Source organism: Sus scrofa, chromosome 4 (genome assembly GCF_000003025.6).
Source record: "Sus scrofa isolate TJ Tabasco breed Duroc chromosome 4, Sscrofa11.1, whole genome shotgun sequence".
Classification (NCBI taxonomy): Eukaryota; Metazoa; Chordata; class Mammalia; order Artiodactyla; family Suidae; genus Sus; species Sus scrofa.
The window spans coordinates 77,592,311-77,610,407 of NC_010446.5; the positions used below are offsets into that span (position 1 = coordinate 77,592,311).

At 46.9% G+C, this 18,097-nt stretch overlaps 1 protein-coding gene across 9 annotated transcripts in view; it reads left to right on the top strand.

Moving 5' to 3' along the window:
* Positions 894 to 18,097, top strand: part of RB1CC1 (RB1 inducible coiled-coil 1) — a 56,348-nt gene continuing 39,144 nt past the window's right edge. For 5 of the 9 annotated variants that reach the window (XR_002343332.1, XR_002343334.1, XR_002343333.1 and 2 more), the window contains exon 1: positions 2,015 to 2,352. The gene's annotated coding sequence lies outside the window, so the exon portion shown is untranslated. Of the gene's footprint in view, positions 2,353 to 18,097 lie in introns of all 9 variants that reach the window. The other 4 variants (XM_021089370.1, XM_021089372.1, XM_021089371.1 and 1 more) reach the window with 4 other exon arrangements.

Genomic DNA, 18,097 nt, shown 5'->3' on the forward strand with positions numbered 1-18,097 from the left:
CTTGGGGCAGGGCCTGGGCTGATACACTTCTTTGAGCTGTTCAGCCTAACTCAAACCCCCAACAAATGAAAAGATGCTAACTATCTGGTGAAGAATTCTTCATTCTTTAAAGAGAAGGACCACCAGAACCAGTCCCAGGGCCACCAAAAACCAGCTTTGAGGAATGCAAGTTTGCACCTACCCTGATCCTTATCCTATTTTCTACTCCCAAACTATAAAACCACCTCCTGTTCTCTCCCAAAGAAGAGCATAGTCTTTATTAGTCGACCCTGCCCCCCCTTTGCCTGATAAAGCAATAAAAGCTATTTTTTTTTTTTCTCCTTCACCCAAAACTGTCTCCTTGTTTCTATTTCAGCAACAGTAAGAGCCAATCACTTCTGGTCATTTCTTTCAGCTTATAACTAAGAGAGAAGATTAAGAGTGAATTAATCCCCCCCAAATAAAGAAGTGACACAAACAACATTTAAAATATTTTATTTAGGAGCTCCGGCTGTGGTACAATGGGATTGGCAGTGTCTTGGTTTAATCCCTGGCCCAGCACAGTGGGTTAGGGATCCGGCATTGCTGCAGCTGTGGCTTAGGTTGAGACTGTGGCTCTGATCTGATCCCTGGCTGGGGAGCTCCATATGCCACGGGGTGGCCCAAAATTTTATTTAATAGAGTGTTACTGGCATATACATGATTTTACATTCTGACATATATTGTACTTGCTATGACAAATGTCACTGACAACTAAGAGGTAGGTCAAGGACCCATATATTTTTTAGAGGCCTAATATCGTGCTTTGCTTATTAATTTTCTGGCTGAATCCCATCTCATGACTTACTTTCTTTGAGCTAATTACTATGCTGTGCTTAGTTCAGTCAGCTCCTTTCTTCCTTCTTTCCAGTTCTCACCTTTCCCAAGGTATAAGAACAATTTTGTCTCTTAATTTCCACTTCCCTGCTGTATCTTGTTGGGGTGCTGGAATAAAACTCCACCTTAAAAACAAACAAAGATAAAATGATTTGCCAAAGACAAGTCTTCTCTGGGCTCGGTAAGAGCATAAAATTAAAAACAAAGTGGTAACACCTGCAAGTCCTTCTCAACCACAACTTTCAGATACGGGTCAGTGCAATGGAAACTTACCAGTAGTTCAATGTTTTTTTCAGTTCCCACCCTGACAAGTGAAGGATTGCAGGCCTCGCTTCCTGGTAGTGTTTGTTCTGCTTGGGTGCCCTTGAAAAGGGTGATAATACTCATCTTTATGCAAACACAACTCAAAAGCTCTCTAATGACTCAGCGGTAGCACTTCCGAGCTGTTACTCTTCCCAAATATTCCTGGATATAACAGGAATCTTAAAAGTTCAGATATTTCTCTACTTTAACTTCATCAGATTGTGATACTTAAGTCCTGTGGCTTCAAGCCAACCTGTGACTCATCATCTTCAAAGAATCAGGACCCCCTGAAGCTGCTTCCCCGGCCTTATAGGGCGCGTGCTGACGAGGGAACTCCGCAGCCAGCGGGGGGAAAAAAAAAAGGATGGTCGCGGCGCTTCTGACGTGCTCCCAATCTACCGAGCCGAAGCTCTCCCCTCTCGCCTGCAGATCCGGGGTTGGGGCGGAGGCCAGCCCCGCCGGGACACAGCGCTCCCCGCGCCCCGTCCCCTCAGTCCCTGGCCCGGTGGCAGAAGCCCAGGGGGACAAAAAGAGGCCCCCGACCTTCGGACGCCCCCCGCCCCGGCCCTCCGGGACAGGCCGAAGGGCCGGGCTCAGGCGCGCTCGTCGCAGAAGCGAAGGTCAAGCTCACCTTGGGGTAGTCGCATCCGGACAGCGGCCAACACAGCCACGGGCCGCCCAGCGGAGTCCCCGGGGTCACAGGAGGACGAACAGACGGTACGCCCAGGCAAAGGCGAGAGGCGGAGCGGCGCCCGCCCTTCCCGGCAGCTCGCCGACTTCCGGCGGACGCAGACTTCCGGATCTGCGCAGAGCGGCGGCGGGCGCCCCTCCCCCGCGCGCTTCCCGGCGTGCTCCGCGGAGGAAGGGCCGGAGTCGACAATAACAAACCGCGGCGACCGAGTCCGCGGCCCTGCCGAGCCCGGTGCTGCCTCGGGCGTCCCTGTCGCCTGGCCCCTCGGCTCTGACCGGCCGCGGTCCGCCCTCCCCGGCCCCCGACGCAGAGCCGGGGGGCCCCGCCAGCGTCCTCGCCGCCCGGAGGTGGCGGCCGCGGCAGCCCCGGCACCGGCGGTTGTGTCGGTTGGCGGCGCCGATGGGCGGTTGGTAGCCGCCGCCGAGAACGAGGCGGCGGCGGAAGATGTTGCCGGGGGCCGCGGGCCCTGCTGCTGAGGCCGGCGGAGGAGGAGGTGCTGCCCGGTGAGTCCCGGTGCGGGCGGCGGAGGCGGGCCCTGCGGCCCCCGACGCCCCTCAAACCCTCGGGTGGAGGCTGTCGGGGCCGAGTACGCGCCGGCGCCGGGCCCGGCCTGGGGGTCCTGACGTGGAGCGGGCGGTGCGGGGATTGCCATGGGCTGGAGCTCCGGGCGAAGTTGCTCCCGGGGATGACTCAGCCCCGGCCCGGCCCGCGGTGGGAGCGGGATGGGCGTGTGTGCGGTTTCACAACTTCGCGGTGGGCCCGGGACGGCGCTTTGGGGCACCGCGCCGAGCGCCTTCTGGCGCGGGAGGACGCGCCCCGCTCGTTGTTTATGGCTCCGCGGCGGAGCCTCGCCCGTCGGGACTCTGAAGCGTGGCCGTGGCGCGAGGTGCCGTGGGCCTGGGTGCCGCGGGGACGATCGTGCTCCCGGGTAATGGGGAGTCACGGAGCCGGACAGCAGTGGCCGCCCGCGTCTCCCGCGATGATGGGACAAGGGAGGTGGGCCCGTTTCGCTCTCTTATTGTGTGGTTTCTAGGTTTTCGTGTGGGTGGTGCTTGTGTGATTTATCCCAAGGGTGGGAAGGTTGGCTTTTCAATTTAAGAAGACTGTTGGATGTAGAATCTCGATATTAGGAAGCAGAGGACCATTGCGGAAGATGGCTGGTTTGATTTGGGGGTTGTGCGTTTATAAATAGTCCCTTACAAGGGGCGTGAGGATCTTTTTCCTTTTTGTTTTTAGTGTCACAGAATGCGGCCTCAATGAACGTATTTTCCCAGCAACAGTTTGGTGTTTGTATTGTGTTTAGAACCTCGATAGAGTTTTATAAAGGGAGGCTGTATGTTGGTGAATGTTTACGTTGGTAAATGCCCGTCGGTGGAAATCGGATAGGGACTCAGCCCACTTTTTTAAATAGTAATTTTATTTAGTCTATTGTGAATCTTTTATGTTAGTCACGGTTAGGCGTAGTTATTGGCCTCATTTTTGTATGATGATACTGGATGACAGGGAAAACAGGGAGTGGGAATCTGAGAACTTCGTTCTGGCTTTTGCTCACAAGCACAAGGTCACAATACATGGCAGATTGACTTTAAAAAAATGAACTTCATTGAGTCACAAAGAACTCAATGGGCACAAGACCTTCGTTTTTGAAAAGCCACACTTTTGAACCTAAATTTGTATTATGTAAGCTTGAGAGGAGCTTTTATTTGGCCTCTCATTTCGAGACTATCTTTAAATTCTTATGCATTCAGCAAATGTTTGAACACCTGCTAAGTGCTTTATTTTGCAACTGTGTGTAACTTATGAGTGTTTTTATAAAAAAGTAATGGGTAGTGAAATTTTCTCATTTGTGTAATGCCATTCCCTAACCCCTGTTAAGCTTTTTGTATTCAGAGAATACTGGTTCAAGAAACTTGTGCAAACTAGCAGTCCCTTTCCACACACACTGATTCCATCAATTATTTACTTACCAAAGCAGCCCATTGAACCTTCACTGCAAGGAGTGTAAGAATGTGTCCGATACCGGTTTTGCCTTATGAGAGAAAGAAAGTTGAAGTCCTGTGTATAATTGATTACTGCTTAAGCATTATTGAAAGTCAAGGAAAGCCACAAGAGGAGTGAGGAAGCAAAGCCTGTGCCTACCTGGGGAAAGAGAGCTAGTAAAGGCAGAAGCTGCAGGATTCTCAGCGTGTGCAGGGGAGAGGAGAGGACAGCTGAGGTGTGTGGGCCTGAGGGAGCGGGAGAGTGATGGGGATGTGGTGGTAGTGCTCGCTACACGTGTTCAGGTCTTGGAAAGGAAAGTACTCCAATCCCCCACGTGTCAAGGCACAGAGGTTTCCTCAGACCTAGCAAAGCTGGAAGGCAAGTTGGAGCTGGAGTCATTGGTTCATGGAATGTTAGACCCCAGCAAGACCCAGTTTTAGCTCCAGCAACATGAACAAGTGATCAAGAGGAACTTTACATTTTATATGTAAGCTTTGTATACAAGGTTGTGGGAAATGGTGAAACATTGGAGGTTTTAAGATAAATTGCGAACGCAGTCTGCTCTGAGATGCTGGAATACACAGTGCTGGAGAAATGGATTGTGGCGTGCTGGGCTGAAGATTCTGTACTTGCAGTCTCAATGTAACAGTTAAAAGAATGTATGTTTTCCTTATCACATTACTCTGATTCTTTCATTACCCCAGTAACCCTCATTTGTCTGTAACATGGCCCTCTTGGGCAGCGCCCTGGGACAGCCTTTCTTCCATCCCTCAGTTGCTGTGCTAAGTTGCTCTTCGTAAGTACAGAGCCTTGGTGTCTCCCTCCATGCGCCCCTCTTCCATTGGTTAGTCTCTGCTCTCACGGTTGCTCACTGGATGCCCCGAGGATTATGGAATGACAATCCCCCCATGATTTTGCTCTCTGTTGAATGGTCATATTTTTTGGGCCTGTAATTATGCTAAGAGATGAAAATAATTGAGACCCCCTTTTTTGGTTACTGGTTCAGGACTATCCGCATCATTTCTTCCTTCCTAAGCCTCACTTCATTGGTTGGTAACTCTCCAGAGTATCTGTTGAAATATTAGTCAAATCAGTACAATACTGTTAATACTTCTATGACTCTTTTAGCCATCATACTGCAAATTCCAGATGTGCACATCCTTTTTTTTTTTTTTTTGATACTGCTGTTATGTTCACACATAATCTTTTTTTTTTTTTTTTTTTTTTTTTTTTTAAGGGCTGCTCCGGCAGCATATGGAGGTTCCCAGGCTAGGGGTCCAATCTGAGCTCTAGCCACCAGCCTACACCACAGTCACAGCAACACCAGATCCTGAGCCACATCTGTGACCTACACCATAGCTCACAGTAAAGACGGATCCTTAAGCCACTGAGTGAGGCCAGGGATCAAACCTGCCTCATGGATACTAGTCAGGTTTATTTCTGCTGAGCCAGGATGGGAATTCCTACATAGAATTTTGGTTTAATAGAATGTAGTTAATTCAACATTTGCTGTAAAAGATAGTTTGGGTTTCGTTTTTACTTTCAGTGTCTATTATAAAATGAAGCATAGAACTAGAAAATTTTTGCTATGGATAATCTTGAGACTTCAGAGTTTAAAAAAAAAACAGAATTCACATTTAAAGTCGTAACTTCATATAGCTAGCCCTTGAAAATTACACCACGCACAGCCCTAGTGCATGGTATCTTGACTGATGACAGTTATACGGGAAAAATGGATATGGCTTCTGTGTTAGAGCTGTTTTGTTGTAGACCAGCTTAAATTCATTGTAACGATTATTCTGATTTTCTGTTAAGCAGAAGCTATCAAAAGACATGAAAAAATTTTAAATGCATTAAAGATAAGGTCTAACTATATTCTCTATTAGGACAGATTTTTTTTTTTTTTAGACTTTATTTACTAATATTTCCAGTTCTACTTTCTATGAACTTTAGGACCCCACAATGTGTGGTACATTTATATGTACTGACATGGGGCAATTGCCTTGTAATTATATTATTCAGTTCAAACAAATTGCAACACATGTACTTCCTGTGTATATGGGGAACGCCTGAAGGACACATTCCAAAGTGCCAAGAGTATTCATCCCCTTCTTGCTCGGCCTGCTGTTCTCACATCAGGTTTCTTGTCTAGTCGGACAAGGCATTCATTTAGAATGCCCTGGACCTTTCTGGAAAGGTCCTCTTTCAGGGCATGTGAGGAAGATGGCTGACCTACTCTTCTTTCCTTCTTTTTCTTTTCTTCTTGAAGGAGAAAGGGTAGGATCATGGGAATAAATCTGCTCTGGGGATATTGAAGCCCAATGTTGAGTCCCCAGGTGACCCAGACACTCCATTTGTGGTTTTCACTGATGCAACACCCAGTGGCTCCTCCATAAGGTCCAGCTGCTGTGAATTACAGTTTGCAGAATTACAAGTCAAACAAATTTTCATAGTCCTCTTTCTCTATGAAGCTTTTGGTCCACCTTGTCCAGAATCATCCACATTTCATGTTGTGTTAGACTTGGAAACACCTTGAGGGTGTTTGTACTCCAGCTTCTGGCTGGTGTTTGGCCTGTGCTGGGGGTTCAGTAACCGTGGGTAAATAATGACCGGCTGTGTCCAGTTTGGGGGTCAGAAGTTACTGTCTGGGGGTTTCCCCTTTGTTCTCTGCACTGAGGAAGCTGATTCTAAATTTTGAATGGATTAGACCAGTTGACAGTAAGCTGGAATGATTGACCTGATCATTGTGGTAATCTCTCAAAAGAGGAAATTGCAAATTAATCTCCAGTGGTAAATGATAAACACTGCTTTTTGTGAATATAGGAGATGCTTTCTTGTTTTTATGGATACCAAAGTACAGTTGTTAACACCTGTATGTGTGGGAGTAAATGCCGTGGAATCAGGATTTTTAAAAACACATCTCTCCTTTTCCTCTTCATTTATAACTGACTACATCCCAGAAGGATCCAGGAGGAACAGATGTCCTTTCATGGTGTGAGATTATTTTTCCACCACATAAGATAATTCACACCTCTCTAGTTAGGAACTCTGTAAGTTGAGAGGTGGGGAGAAAACGACTGTGCCCCCACCCCCAGGATTAGGGAAGGCTTCCCAGGAGGGCGGATGGACCCAGCAGGCTTATGGACCCTGCTTGGATGAGTAGAATTCAGAGAAGCAGAAATGGGGCAGCTGGTTTGTCTGGGAAGACTATGAAATGAGAGTACAGGTTTCATGGAGGCGCAGCTGGAGGTACTTTTAGAAAGATGAACTGGGCTTAATTATGAAGTCCTAGAATGTGGGAGATGTCTTAAAGTTAAACGTGCCACCACTTTTAAAGCTTGTATTCCATTTCTTGTGCCTGGAGGTCATCTGAAATGCGTTATGCTTCCCTCTCACTCTGCAGAAGTTTGTAAACTGATGTGCAGAGGGAGCTGGGTCTCAGTTCAGATACTGGTAACTCTGCTCCCCGCCTGCCCTTTTAATGCACATCTCACTTTAGGACAGCTTGGTGGGTTCACACCCATCCACGGGCAGACAGGTGATGAAGGTGAGTGAGACTGAACTGGGTCCTGTGCCGAGGTCACCGGAATGGTGCCTGTGAGGAAGCAGACAGCAGAGCATGGTGGGCTCTTGGTTTCTGACCCCGCCATGGCAACGGTGAGGCTCCAGGAAGCAAGGAAGCCCCACTGCAGTGGGTCCTGGTGGCGGGCAGGCGAGTGAGCAGGGGTTGGAGCAAGGTGGAGGGAGTGTCCAGCTCTGAGAGAAGGGTTATGCCATTGGAAGGAAAGAGGGATATAGGATTTAGACAGGGATAACTGAAGTCTTAGGTAACAAGAGATAGTTTTGTTCACGAAAGAAGCTAGGGAATCCTTTTCAAGGAAACACACTGAATTGAAATTTCTGTGTGGAGGTTGAGCTACAGTGTGGTTTCTGAATGGAGATGGTTAGCAGCGGCCAAGCGCCAGTCCTGAGGTCTGGGGAGTTCCTAACACTGACGGCGATGGTGCACTGGGCTTCTGGATTCTCCTCTGTGTGGAGAGTCTTCTCTTTAAACCCTCACAGCCCTGCGAGCTGGGACGTCCCCTTCCTTGTGTATCCAAGCGCTTTAGGTTAGCTGAGGTCTGTGGTGGGAGCAGGACTTAAACATAGGTCTTCTTTTCCCAAATCTCACGTTCTTGTCACACTTCTCTTCTCCCATTCATGTGCCTACCAAGACCGTACCTGGAGAAGGAAGTCTGAATGATGGAGCGTGTGCAGATGGCAGGTGGGTCTCCACTGGAACCCTGATTGGGGGTGGCCTGGGGCCGCCAGACAGGGAGGCTGTCTTGTCTCTTAGATGGACCAGCTCTTCCAGGGCAGCGATTTTAGGTCCTTTTTTTCTTTGTAATGCTTAGAATGTTGTCTCTTTTCTTTTTCAAAACAGAAACAAGTTTTTAACCCCAGATTAAATTGTGACTTTTAAAGAGGTTAGTGGAGGAAATAGTTATGAAGAGGAAGAGGTCTTTAAGGTAGAGATGATTATTGTTTTGTTCTTTAATTAAAAGAGTTGTAATAAATTGGTTAATAAACTAGCAGGAATAGCTATTGGTTGTGGTCTTTCTTAGTTACTAGTTGAACTCTGCTTTGTCATTTACTTGCTGCTAGAAGTATCTTACAGAGCTCTGCTTGTGAGGGCCATTTCACTCTTGAGTGCTCTGTGTTATGTCACACAGCTATTGCCTGTCCTGAGGCAGTGCTTTGGAGTATTTACTGTTAAGTTGGCATTGTGCTAAATATGCTGTTTTGCATGGGTTATTTTACTTGCTTTTCACAAGCTGAATGAGGCAGGTATTAACTAACTAATATCGCCACTTTACAGATTAGGATCTGGAAATTTAGATGGATGTGCTGGTAAAGTTGTTTTTCTTTTAACTCTGTGTACTTGACAGTAAAGCCATATGGTTCATAGATTGGCTGGAGAAGAGGTAGGTAATTCAGTAAAATTTATAAATTTTATAATTTTGACTTAGATTACGCAGACTTGGAGTTCCCCTGATGGTGCAGTGGGTTAAGGATCTGGCATTGTCACTATAGCGGCTTAGGTCATTGCTCTGGTGGGTCGTTGCTGTGGTGTGGGTTCAGTCTCAGTCCCGGCACTTCTGCATGCATGGGTGGGGCAAAAAAAATAGATTACACAAAATTGGTCTTTATATATGTCTTATGTCATTTCTTTTAAAAGAACTTTAAATATTTTTAAAAAGAAGGAGTTCCTGTTGTGGCTCGGTAGTAACGAACCCAGCTAGTATCCATGAGAACGTGAGTTTGATGCCTGGCCTCACTCAGCAGGTTAAGGATCCACTGTTGCTGTGGCTGTGGTGTAGGCCGGCACCTGCAGCTCCGATTCAACCCCTAGCCTGGGAACTTTCATATGTTGCAGGTTTGGCCCTAAAGAGAAAAAAAAAAAAAAAAGAATTTAAAATATTAGCGTGAGGAGTTCCTGTCGTGGCTCAGTGGTTAACAAATCCGACTGGGAACCATGAGGTGGCGGGTTCGATCCCTGGCCTTGCTCAGTGGGTTAAAGATCTGGCTTTGCTGTGAGCCTGGTGTAGGTCACAGAGGCAGCTTGGATCTGGTGTTGCTGTGGCTCTGGCATAGGCTGGCAGCTTCAGCTCCGATTGGACCCCTAGCCTGGGAACCTCCAATATGCCACGGAAGCGGCCCTAGAAAAGGCAAAAAGACCAAAAAAAAAAAAAAAGTTATCATGAACAAATATATTTTGTTCACTCTATTACCCTTTTAAAGCATTTAACTTTATAACTCATACTTTTCTGTTAAAATCTGATTAGAGCTTTGACTCACAAATTCATATTTTCATTCCCTTATTGTGTCCAATTTGCAAATTATGAAAGAAGTTTAAATATAGAAATAAAATCTTTCCTATATGAAACTTTCTTTGCCATGAAGCTATAACAAGACCACCTAAGAATTAGTAATGGAAAGTCGAAATAATAGTTCCAGATAGAAATAGGGCTTCTTTTTTTTTTTTTTTTTAATTTTAGGGCCATACCTGCAGCATATGGAGGTTCCCAGGCTAGGGGTCGAATCAGAGCTGTAGCTGCTGGCCCATACCACAGCCACAGCAACGCCGGATCCGAGCCATGTCTGTGACCTATACCACAACCCACTGAGCCACCGTAGGGACTCCAGAAATAGATTTTTTAAGGACTCTTATAGAGGAGCTAAGGTAAAGAAAAAGAAACTTGATCAGGCAGCTTTGTGAGGAAATTTGGATGCTGGAGAAGTGGAAGCCTCTGCCCCCCTTGGTTTGTCCTGGGACAGAGTGTTCCTCTGAGTCTCCTTCACTGCTCACCTTCCTTCTGGCTCTAAGAGGTGTGCTTTACATTCTGCTATCCCCACAAGATCGTTCAGCCCTTCAGGACAGGGACCAACCTTGTCTGTTTCCATAAACACAAAGTTGTACCTTCAAGGGTCCTGAGTGGATGGTGGGCAGGCACTGAGGGCATCATCCGGGTGGCTGCCTCAGAGGCTCAGGGAACTCAACTCAAAAGTCAAAGTTCATGTTTCACGTCTGGGTGTGTTGTTTGAGAATAAGAAAGCCTTGACTGCCCTTTATACCTTGTACTAATGAGGTGCTGGTGCAGAATGGAAGTTTGGTTTGTATGTTTCGGTATATACCTGCTCACTCATAGGGAGTTATGACTTTGATTTTATGTGCAGTTGTTATGGCTCCTTTAATGTAGTAAATAAAGCATAATGTTTATGCCTTGCTGGAGACACCGTGGTCAGAGTCCCTCTCTACAGCTGTTATTTGTATATTTTGCTTATTTTCGTGGATTGACTGCAAATATAATGTGCTGAGAGCTGATGTAACATGCTGGGTCCAGACTTGCTTAAGAATGGGATGAAGAGTGTCTTTGAGAAATAATGGAAAGTTTCTTAGCTCTGTCTCACCGCAGCGACAGATTGCTGCAAAAGTGTTTCAGTCACTTGTCTCTGTCACCATGAGAAAGGATGACCAGTAGGCATGAGGAAAATGAAAATTTTCATGCAGCTCAAGTGGGGTGGGGTGGGGTGGGCCCACGATGTCTCAGCTCTAGGTAGCCCTCGTACAGGCGTGTGTGACCGTCGTTTGTTCCAGTAGGTACTTCATGGCCAGTCTTGCTGGAGTTATGTGTGCATCCCCTCACTCTCTCTTCTCTCTCTACTGTCCTTGTAAATTTTTGAAGAACAGACCTGCACTCCCCCCCACCCCCCAGTACCTCTGCAAGGAAAATGGAAATAGATGTTACCTCTACTTTAGAGATGAGAGATGTGTGTGTTTATTGAAGTTTTACTTACCTGCCCTAGGAACACCAGTTGCTTTTTGGGAAGGTCATAATTATTTATAATAGATTACCACCTATAATATATGACTACTCAATAGAATTACTAAGATAATTGCAATAATTTTCATAATGTTTTGTTATGGAAACTTGGAGACATAAAAAAAAGTAGAGAGAACATTACAGTGAATCCAATCGATCCATCCTGTGTACTTTAATAATTACCAGTGTCGGGAGTTCCAGCTGTAATGCAGGGGGTAAGGACCCAGTGTTGCCACAGCTGTGGTTTAGGTCGCTGCTGCTGGGATTCAATCCCTGGCCAGGGAACTTCGGTATGTGGCCCTTGCAGCCAAAACAAAAGAAAGCAAAACAACATAGCAGTGTTTTGCTGATCTTATCTATCCCCCTGTCCGGCTAAACTCCACTTCGCTTCCTTCCTTCTTTCGTTTGTCTTTATTGGACTGTTTTAGAACATCTCAAGTATCATTTTACACGACTTTTTTAGAGCTAATTATTTTTTAGAACTATTATAAGTAAAATGCTGTTATCATCCAAAAAGAGGAATGGTAATTCTTAAGTAATAAAATCTAATACCTAATCCATATTTAGATTTCCACATTTATTTCAAATATTTTTTTTTAACAGTAGTTTCTTTGATTCAGGATCCAAACAGGTCCACACATGACATTTGGCTGTTCTATCTCCTTTAATAGAATTCTTAATCCTCCCTTTTTTCTTTGAGAGCATTTGTTAAAGAAACTAGGTTACTGTCCTGTAGAATGCCCATTTCTGAATTTAGCCGGTTGTTTTCTAGCAATATTGTGTATATTTTTTTCTCTGTAACGCCAAATTCCCTATTGCTGGGAGCTGTAGGTGGGAGCATAGGCTTAATTAAATGTTGGCTGGCCTTGGGGAGGGGGCACGAGTGCTGTAAGGCTGGGTAGTGTGGCTCAGGTGAGACCTTGTGTCCCTGTCAGAGGGACAGGTGATCAGTGTGCACATCTCACCCGCCATTTCTCCATCTGTTGGTGTCTAGGTCTGGTATTTCATTGCAAAGTAGTTGTCCTTTATATTCCGTCTCTAGTACCAGCTGGAGTTTTTCTACACAAGAGACTTTCCTTCCTCCAGCCCTGGTTCTCCTGAAGTTCATGGAGGAAAGAGGCAGGGCTTCTTTCCTTTCCCAGTTTTGGTAGGAGGTTGCTGCCCTCGCTCACCCTTTCCTTTCTTTATTTGGTAACATCATGAACATTTAGTATTTGTATTCATTCCTTTGATGCTCAGACTGTCACATTTCTTTGGCCTCTTAGCCTCTGGCCTCGTCTCCTTGGTCATTGACAGGTCCCAGCTTCTGTGGCATGTTCAGGTGTCCAGGGTTATGCAATTGGTGCTTTTTCTGCTCTGGACCTTAGGAATCAGCTGCTTCTCCGGGGTCCCTTTTATCGATCTAGACTTAGAGTGGTCCCCACAAGTCTGCTCTCACTTGGGGAACCAGCCACAAGTCAGATGGTGACCAGGACTACCCTGACTTCAGGCCAGCTGACTACAAATTCAGGGCTCCCCAAATCACCTTCAGGTTGAGAAATTCACTTGGAAAGTTCATGGAGGTCAGGAAAGTGCTGTACTTAGGATTACAGTTTTGTTATAGTGAAAGGGTATAAATTATGATTAAAAGCAGACAAAGGAAGCTTTGCATAGAGAGGAGTTTGGGAGGGTTCCAGGTGCAGAGCTCTGGGTGGCCTGTCCTCTCCGTGGAGTCCGAGAGGGACAGCCTTGTCTCCTCTTGGACAGGGTGCTCAACCGTACAGAGTGCTGTTCCCCAGGAGCTTCCCACCCGAGTCTTTGTCCAGAGGTTTTAACTGGGGCCTCATCACCCAACGTCCCTAAGGCTGGCCTTTGGTCTCTGTCTGTTCCTGGAGGTCAGGCTCCTATTTCCTCTGGAGATCAGAACTGATGTCGTTTTCCCCAAGTATGCATGGGAAAACCATCTGAAAGAAGAAAACAGAAGTGCAAGCATATGTTTTGGAATTATTTTTACTTAAAAAGAATGCTTTTTTCTTTTCCTACCTGAAAGTAGATATCATGGAGTTTGTGTTTATATGGAAAATTTTTCCTTTTGCCCACTAGGATATAAGCTTCACGAGAGAGGACATTTTTGTCTTTTTTTTTTTTTTTTAAATTCCCCAAACTAAAAATGTCTAGGACATACTAGATTCTTTGTTTCTTTTGTCTTTTCAGGGTTGCACCTGCGGCACATAATCAGAGCTGCAGCTGCAGCTGCTGGCCTATACCACAGCCACAGCAACTCGGGATCCGAGCCCCTTCTGTGACCTACACCACAGCTCATGGCAACACTGGATCCTTAACCCACTGAGCGAAGCCAGGGATCGAACCCACGTCCTCATGGCTACCAGCCGGATTCCTTACCTCTGGGCCACAATGGGACCTCCCATAGGGAGTACTAGATTCTTGGGTGATATTTTTGTTGAATGACTGTTATAAATTGACTCTGGGTTCAAGCCCCTGGAACTTTTATTTATTGAGTTTCTGTCTTTGGGCAAGTTGAGTAACCTCTGAATCTTTTTCCTCATCTGCAAAGGGAGGTAGTAGTCTTACAGGTTGTGAAAAATAAGTGAAGTAATGCATATAAAACTACTGAGCATAATGACTTACATTCAAATGAATCACTCCGTAAACTCTGGCCACCACTAGTTCATGTATCTCACTGGAACAGGTAGCATGCGGGTCTCAGAGAAAGCCTGAGTCTTCTTGTAGTGCTCTACTCCCCCTTCGCAAGACGGGCTTCCTCTCACCTCTGCGGCCCCATTTAAATGCACCCATATAGAGAGGCCTGCCTCAGTCCCCCAGTCCAAGTTAGGTCCTTCTTTTTCCCCATTCTTCGTTGGATTCATCACAACTTGCATGGCATTGGCGTTGGATTTCTTCCTTTTTTTTTTTTTTTTTTGATTTCTTCCTAATAACACATCTTGGGGATGTTCCTCCTTGGGTTTATTTGATATGGTATTCGTTGGGTTTCCTGGGTTTGAATAAGTGATTCCTTTCTCATGTTAGAGAGGTAGGGAGGTTTTCCCGCTGTTATCTCTAAATATTTTCTCTGGCCCTTTGTCTTCTACTGGCACCCCTGTAATGCAAATGTTGGTGCATTTAAGGTTGTCTCAGAGTTCTCTTAGATGCTCCCTAATTCTTTTCATTCTTTTTTCTTTATTCTGTTTCACGTCAGTGATTTCCACCAGTCAGTCTTCCACCTTGCTTATTTGTTCTTCTGCCTCCGGTCATCTGCTATTGGTTCCTTCTAGTGAATTTTTTATTTTGTTAATTATATTTTGAATCTCTGCTTGTTTAATCTTTAAATCTTCTGTTTCGTTGTCCAATCTTCTATTTCTTTGTTCAGATTGATAAACTGATTAATTTATCAGTTTTTTCCCAAGATCTTGGATCATCTTTAACATCATAATTCTGAAGTCTTTTTCATCCAGTTCATTTAGCTTTTTCTGAGGTTGCTTTAGTTCCCTTATCTGGCTTATATTCCTCTGCCTTTTCATTTTGTACAGCTTTTTGGGTTGTCTCCTTTTTGCGGACAATAGGGTTGTAGCCTCTTTTGCTTCTGATGTCTGTCCCCCTCCTTGTGGCTGAACTTGGTAGGGGGCTTGCCTGTAGGCTTCCTGGTAGGTGGAGCTGAGTCTTGTCCCTCTGGTGGGTTGGGCTTTGTCTCTGGGTGACTGGAGGCAGCTGTCTGCCTGGGGGTTCTTTAGGCAGCCGGTTTGCTGATGGGTGGGGTATGTTCCCACCTAGTTTGTTGTTTGGCCTGGGGCTTCTCAGCCCTGATGGGTGGGGTCAGGTTTTCCTGGAAATGGCAGCCTCCACGGATGCCCACAATGCTGTGCCACTTGTTCTGCTGCCATAGCCGTGGCAGCCACCCTCCTTTTCCCAGGAGATCCTTCAAGCCCTGCAGGCAGGTCTGACCTAGATTCCTATGGAGTCCCTGCTCTGCCCTGGGACCCAGTGCACAGGGAGACCTGAGTGTGCCCTTCAGAGTGGAGTCCCGTTTCCCCCAGTCCCGTGGAGCTCCTGTGCACAGGCCAGGCTGGCCCTCACTGCCAAATGCTCCAGGGGCTCCTTCCCCCAGGGCCAGACCCCCAGGCATGAGAACCCGACCTGGCCTCCGGGACTCTCATTCCTGTGGGAGAGCTCCTGCCATGTAGTTATTTTCCAGTCTGCGTGTTGCCCACCCGGCAGGTGTGGGATTGCTTATATCATGAAAGCGGCCCTCCTGCTGCCTGCCGATGTGGCCTCTTCTTTGTCTTTGGGTGTAGGATATCTTTTTTGGTAGTTTTCTAGTCTATTTTATTGATGGTTGTTCAGCGGTAGTTGTGATTTTGGTGTTTTTCGTGAGAGAAGGTGAGCTTATTAAGCCCTACTTTGCCATCTTCTGAACAGCTCGCATTTGCCTTCTTGTTTAATGCCTTTTTCTCCCTCAGGACTGGACTCCATCAGGGCAAAGGCCGGATCTGTTGTTTTCACAGAGTTCCCAGTCCTGGCACATATCTGGGTGTTGGCTGGACTGGGATGGATAAATGAAGGAATCGTCCCTGCCGCAGTATCCCATCTATTTCAGTCACATTCTTTAGATGGTTCCCTTTTACCTGTAAGATAAATTCTTTGCCTTCTTTGACTTTCGTTAACTAATTCACCACTTTCCCTGTCTAGCCTGCATTGACTACAGTCATGTGAATCCCTGCTTATCTCTAGTTTCCTCTATAACAGCCAGGGTCTGTGCTCTTTCAGCCAGGGTCTGTGCTCTTTCTAGGCTCCGCCCCAGCTGCTCTCCTCTTGTCACTCTAAGTGCCTTTCCTGTTTCCCTATCACTCTGCACACTACTTAGTACTGCAGTTAGGGTGACTCCGCCTGCTTTTCCAGCAGCAGATACTGCCTTTTTTTTTTATCCTTGTGATGTCTTCTGGGCTTGTGAATGTCCAGAGCCTGTGTACCTCGAATACCCTTCCTTATTGAGTGCTTGTCTTAGGCATTGTGTTGGTTGTTTCTATATCTGTCGTCTTGCTGACTTGAGCTCGCTGGATAAGGTGGGGTTTCCCTTTTTTCTGGTAGTTGAGCTTCATGTAGTCCTGGGACTGTCCATCCTGTTTCCTGTCACATCCCTTGTCTGCATAGTAACGTAGTGGACGGTAGGCAGCCTGTGGCATGAATAAAGTTCAGACGCACAAATAGTCAAAGACAGGGTTTAAGTAGAGAATAAATAATGTCAGGCACGTAAAGTGAAAGCCTTAAAATATTTAACCCAGCAATTTTACTTCTAGAAATCTACTTTATGGAAATAATCCTAAGCATAGGGAAAAAATGTGGGAATTCCCGATGTGGCTCAGTGGTTTAAGAACCTGACATAGTCTCCATGAGGATGTGGGTTCAGTCCCTGGCCTCACTCAGTAGGTTAAGGGTCCGGCGTTGCTGTGAGCTGTGGTGTAGGTTACAGATGCCGTTCAGATCCCACGTTGCTGTGGCTGTGGCGTAGGCTGGCAGCTGCAGCTCCGATTTGACCCCTAGCCTGGGAACTTCCAGATGCTGCAGGTGTGGCCCTAAAAAAAAGCGGGGGGAGGAAGATAAAAGAAAAGTAGAAAGAAAAAATGTGTACCTGCAAGATTAAAAAACAAAAACCTAGAAATAGTAAATAACGAACTGGCGAATTCACAAATTGGAATGGGTTTTGGCCATCAATATTGATGGTTCTGAAGTATTTGTAATAGTGTGGAAAAGTGATTATTAAGTAAAAGACAAGTAATTATGTAAATCAAGATAAACTGGATAAAGCGCTGGTTTGAAATGCTCAAATTTTTGGTGATTTTTAACATGTTTTTCTCTCACACTATAGGTCTGCAGGGGTGGGCAGGGGGCACTTACTGTCACTCACCCTGGGACGGACCCAGCTCTGTTACTTGTAGGCCCTGGTAGTCAGCTCTTTATTTACCACTGAGGTCTGCCGGCTTCCTAGTCAGTCCCCTTGTTCATGACAAGACCCAGTGCCAACGTGCATCTACACTTGAGCCCTGATGGGCTGGGCCGGGCTGCCTGTTCCACCTTCCCAAGGAGATGGGATAATCCTTTACTGGTGTGGAATTATTCATTCATTTTATTTAGAAAATATTTTAGAGCTAGTTCCCAGGAATGCATGATCCTTGCTTTAAAGGTGAGAACCATGAAGAGAAACCCCACGTGGAAACCCACGGAGAGGACGTAGTGGGCACAGCTAGGGATTCAGTGTGGGAGAGGGAAGGGTGATCCCAGCAGGGAGAGAAAGGTGGGCCTGAGCTGGGGAGCAGCCCAAGGAAGGCTGCAGCCTTGAGGCAGCTTGGGTGGTCCTGGGAGCTGTGGTGGGGGCGGGGGGGAGCAGCTGGGGAGGAGGAAGCCCAGGGCTACTGCCTCAGTGGGCATGGTGGTTCAAGGCGGGAGAGGCTGGGATTGCACTAGGGGTGTTGGAACCCTCCCTCCCTCCCTCCTTGTCCACCTCTCCCAGGGCTAAGCCCTCCCTCCTTAGTCTCCTTATCAAAGGAGGATGGGATTGGAGCTCCCTTTAAAGGATCGGAAGACTTGATCCCACCTGGTCAGTTCTCCGAAGTGGTGCTGCCATGCCAGTCAGCACGATCACGACTGGCTCTGTGAGCAGAACCGCCTGGTGAGGAGGTGAGGGTCTGTGGGGGTCTGTGAGGGCAGAGGGGAGGGGGAGGTGGGGACCTCCAGCTGGGAGGCCAGGGCTTGGCTTAAAGCAGGAGCCCTGGAGGAGTTGTGCGTGGGCACCGAGCAGGCGTGGGTCGGTACTGGTGTCTGAGGAAGAGGAAGGTCTAGGCTGGCACCAGGCGAGGCAGGAACAGGAAGCACGTGGCTGTAGGTGGCAGAGGCATGGAGCTCAGGGCTCCAG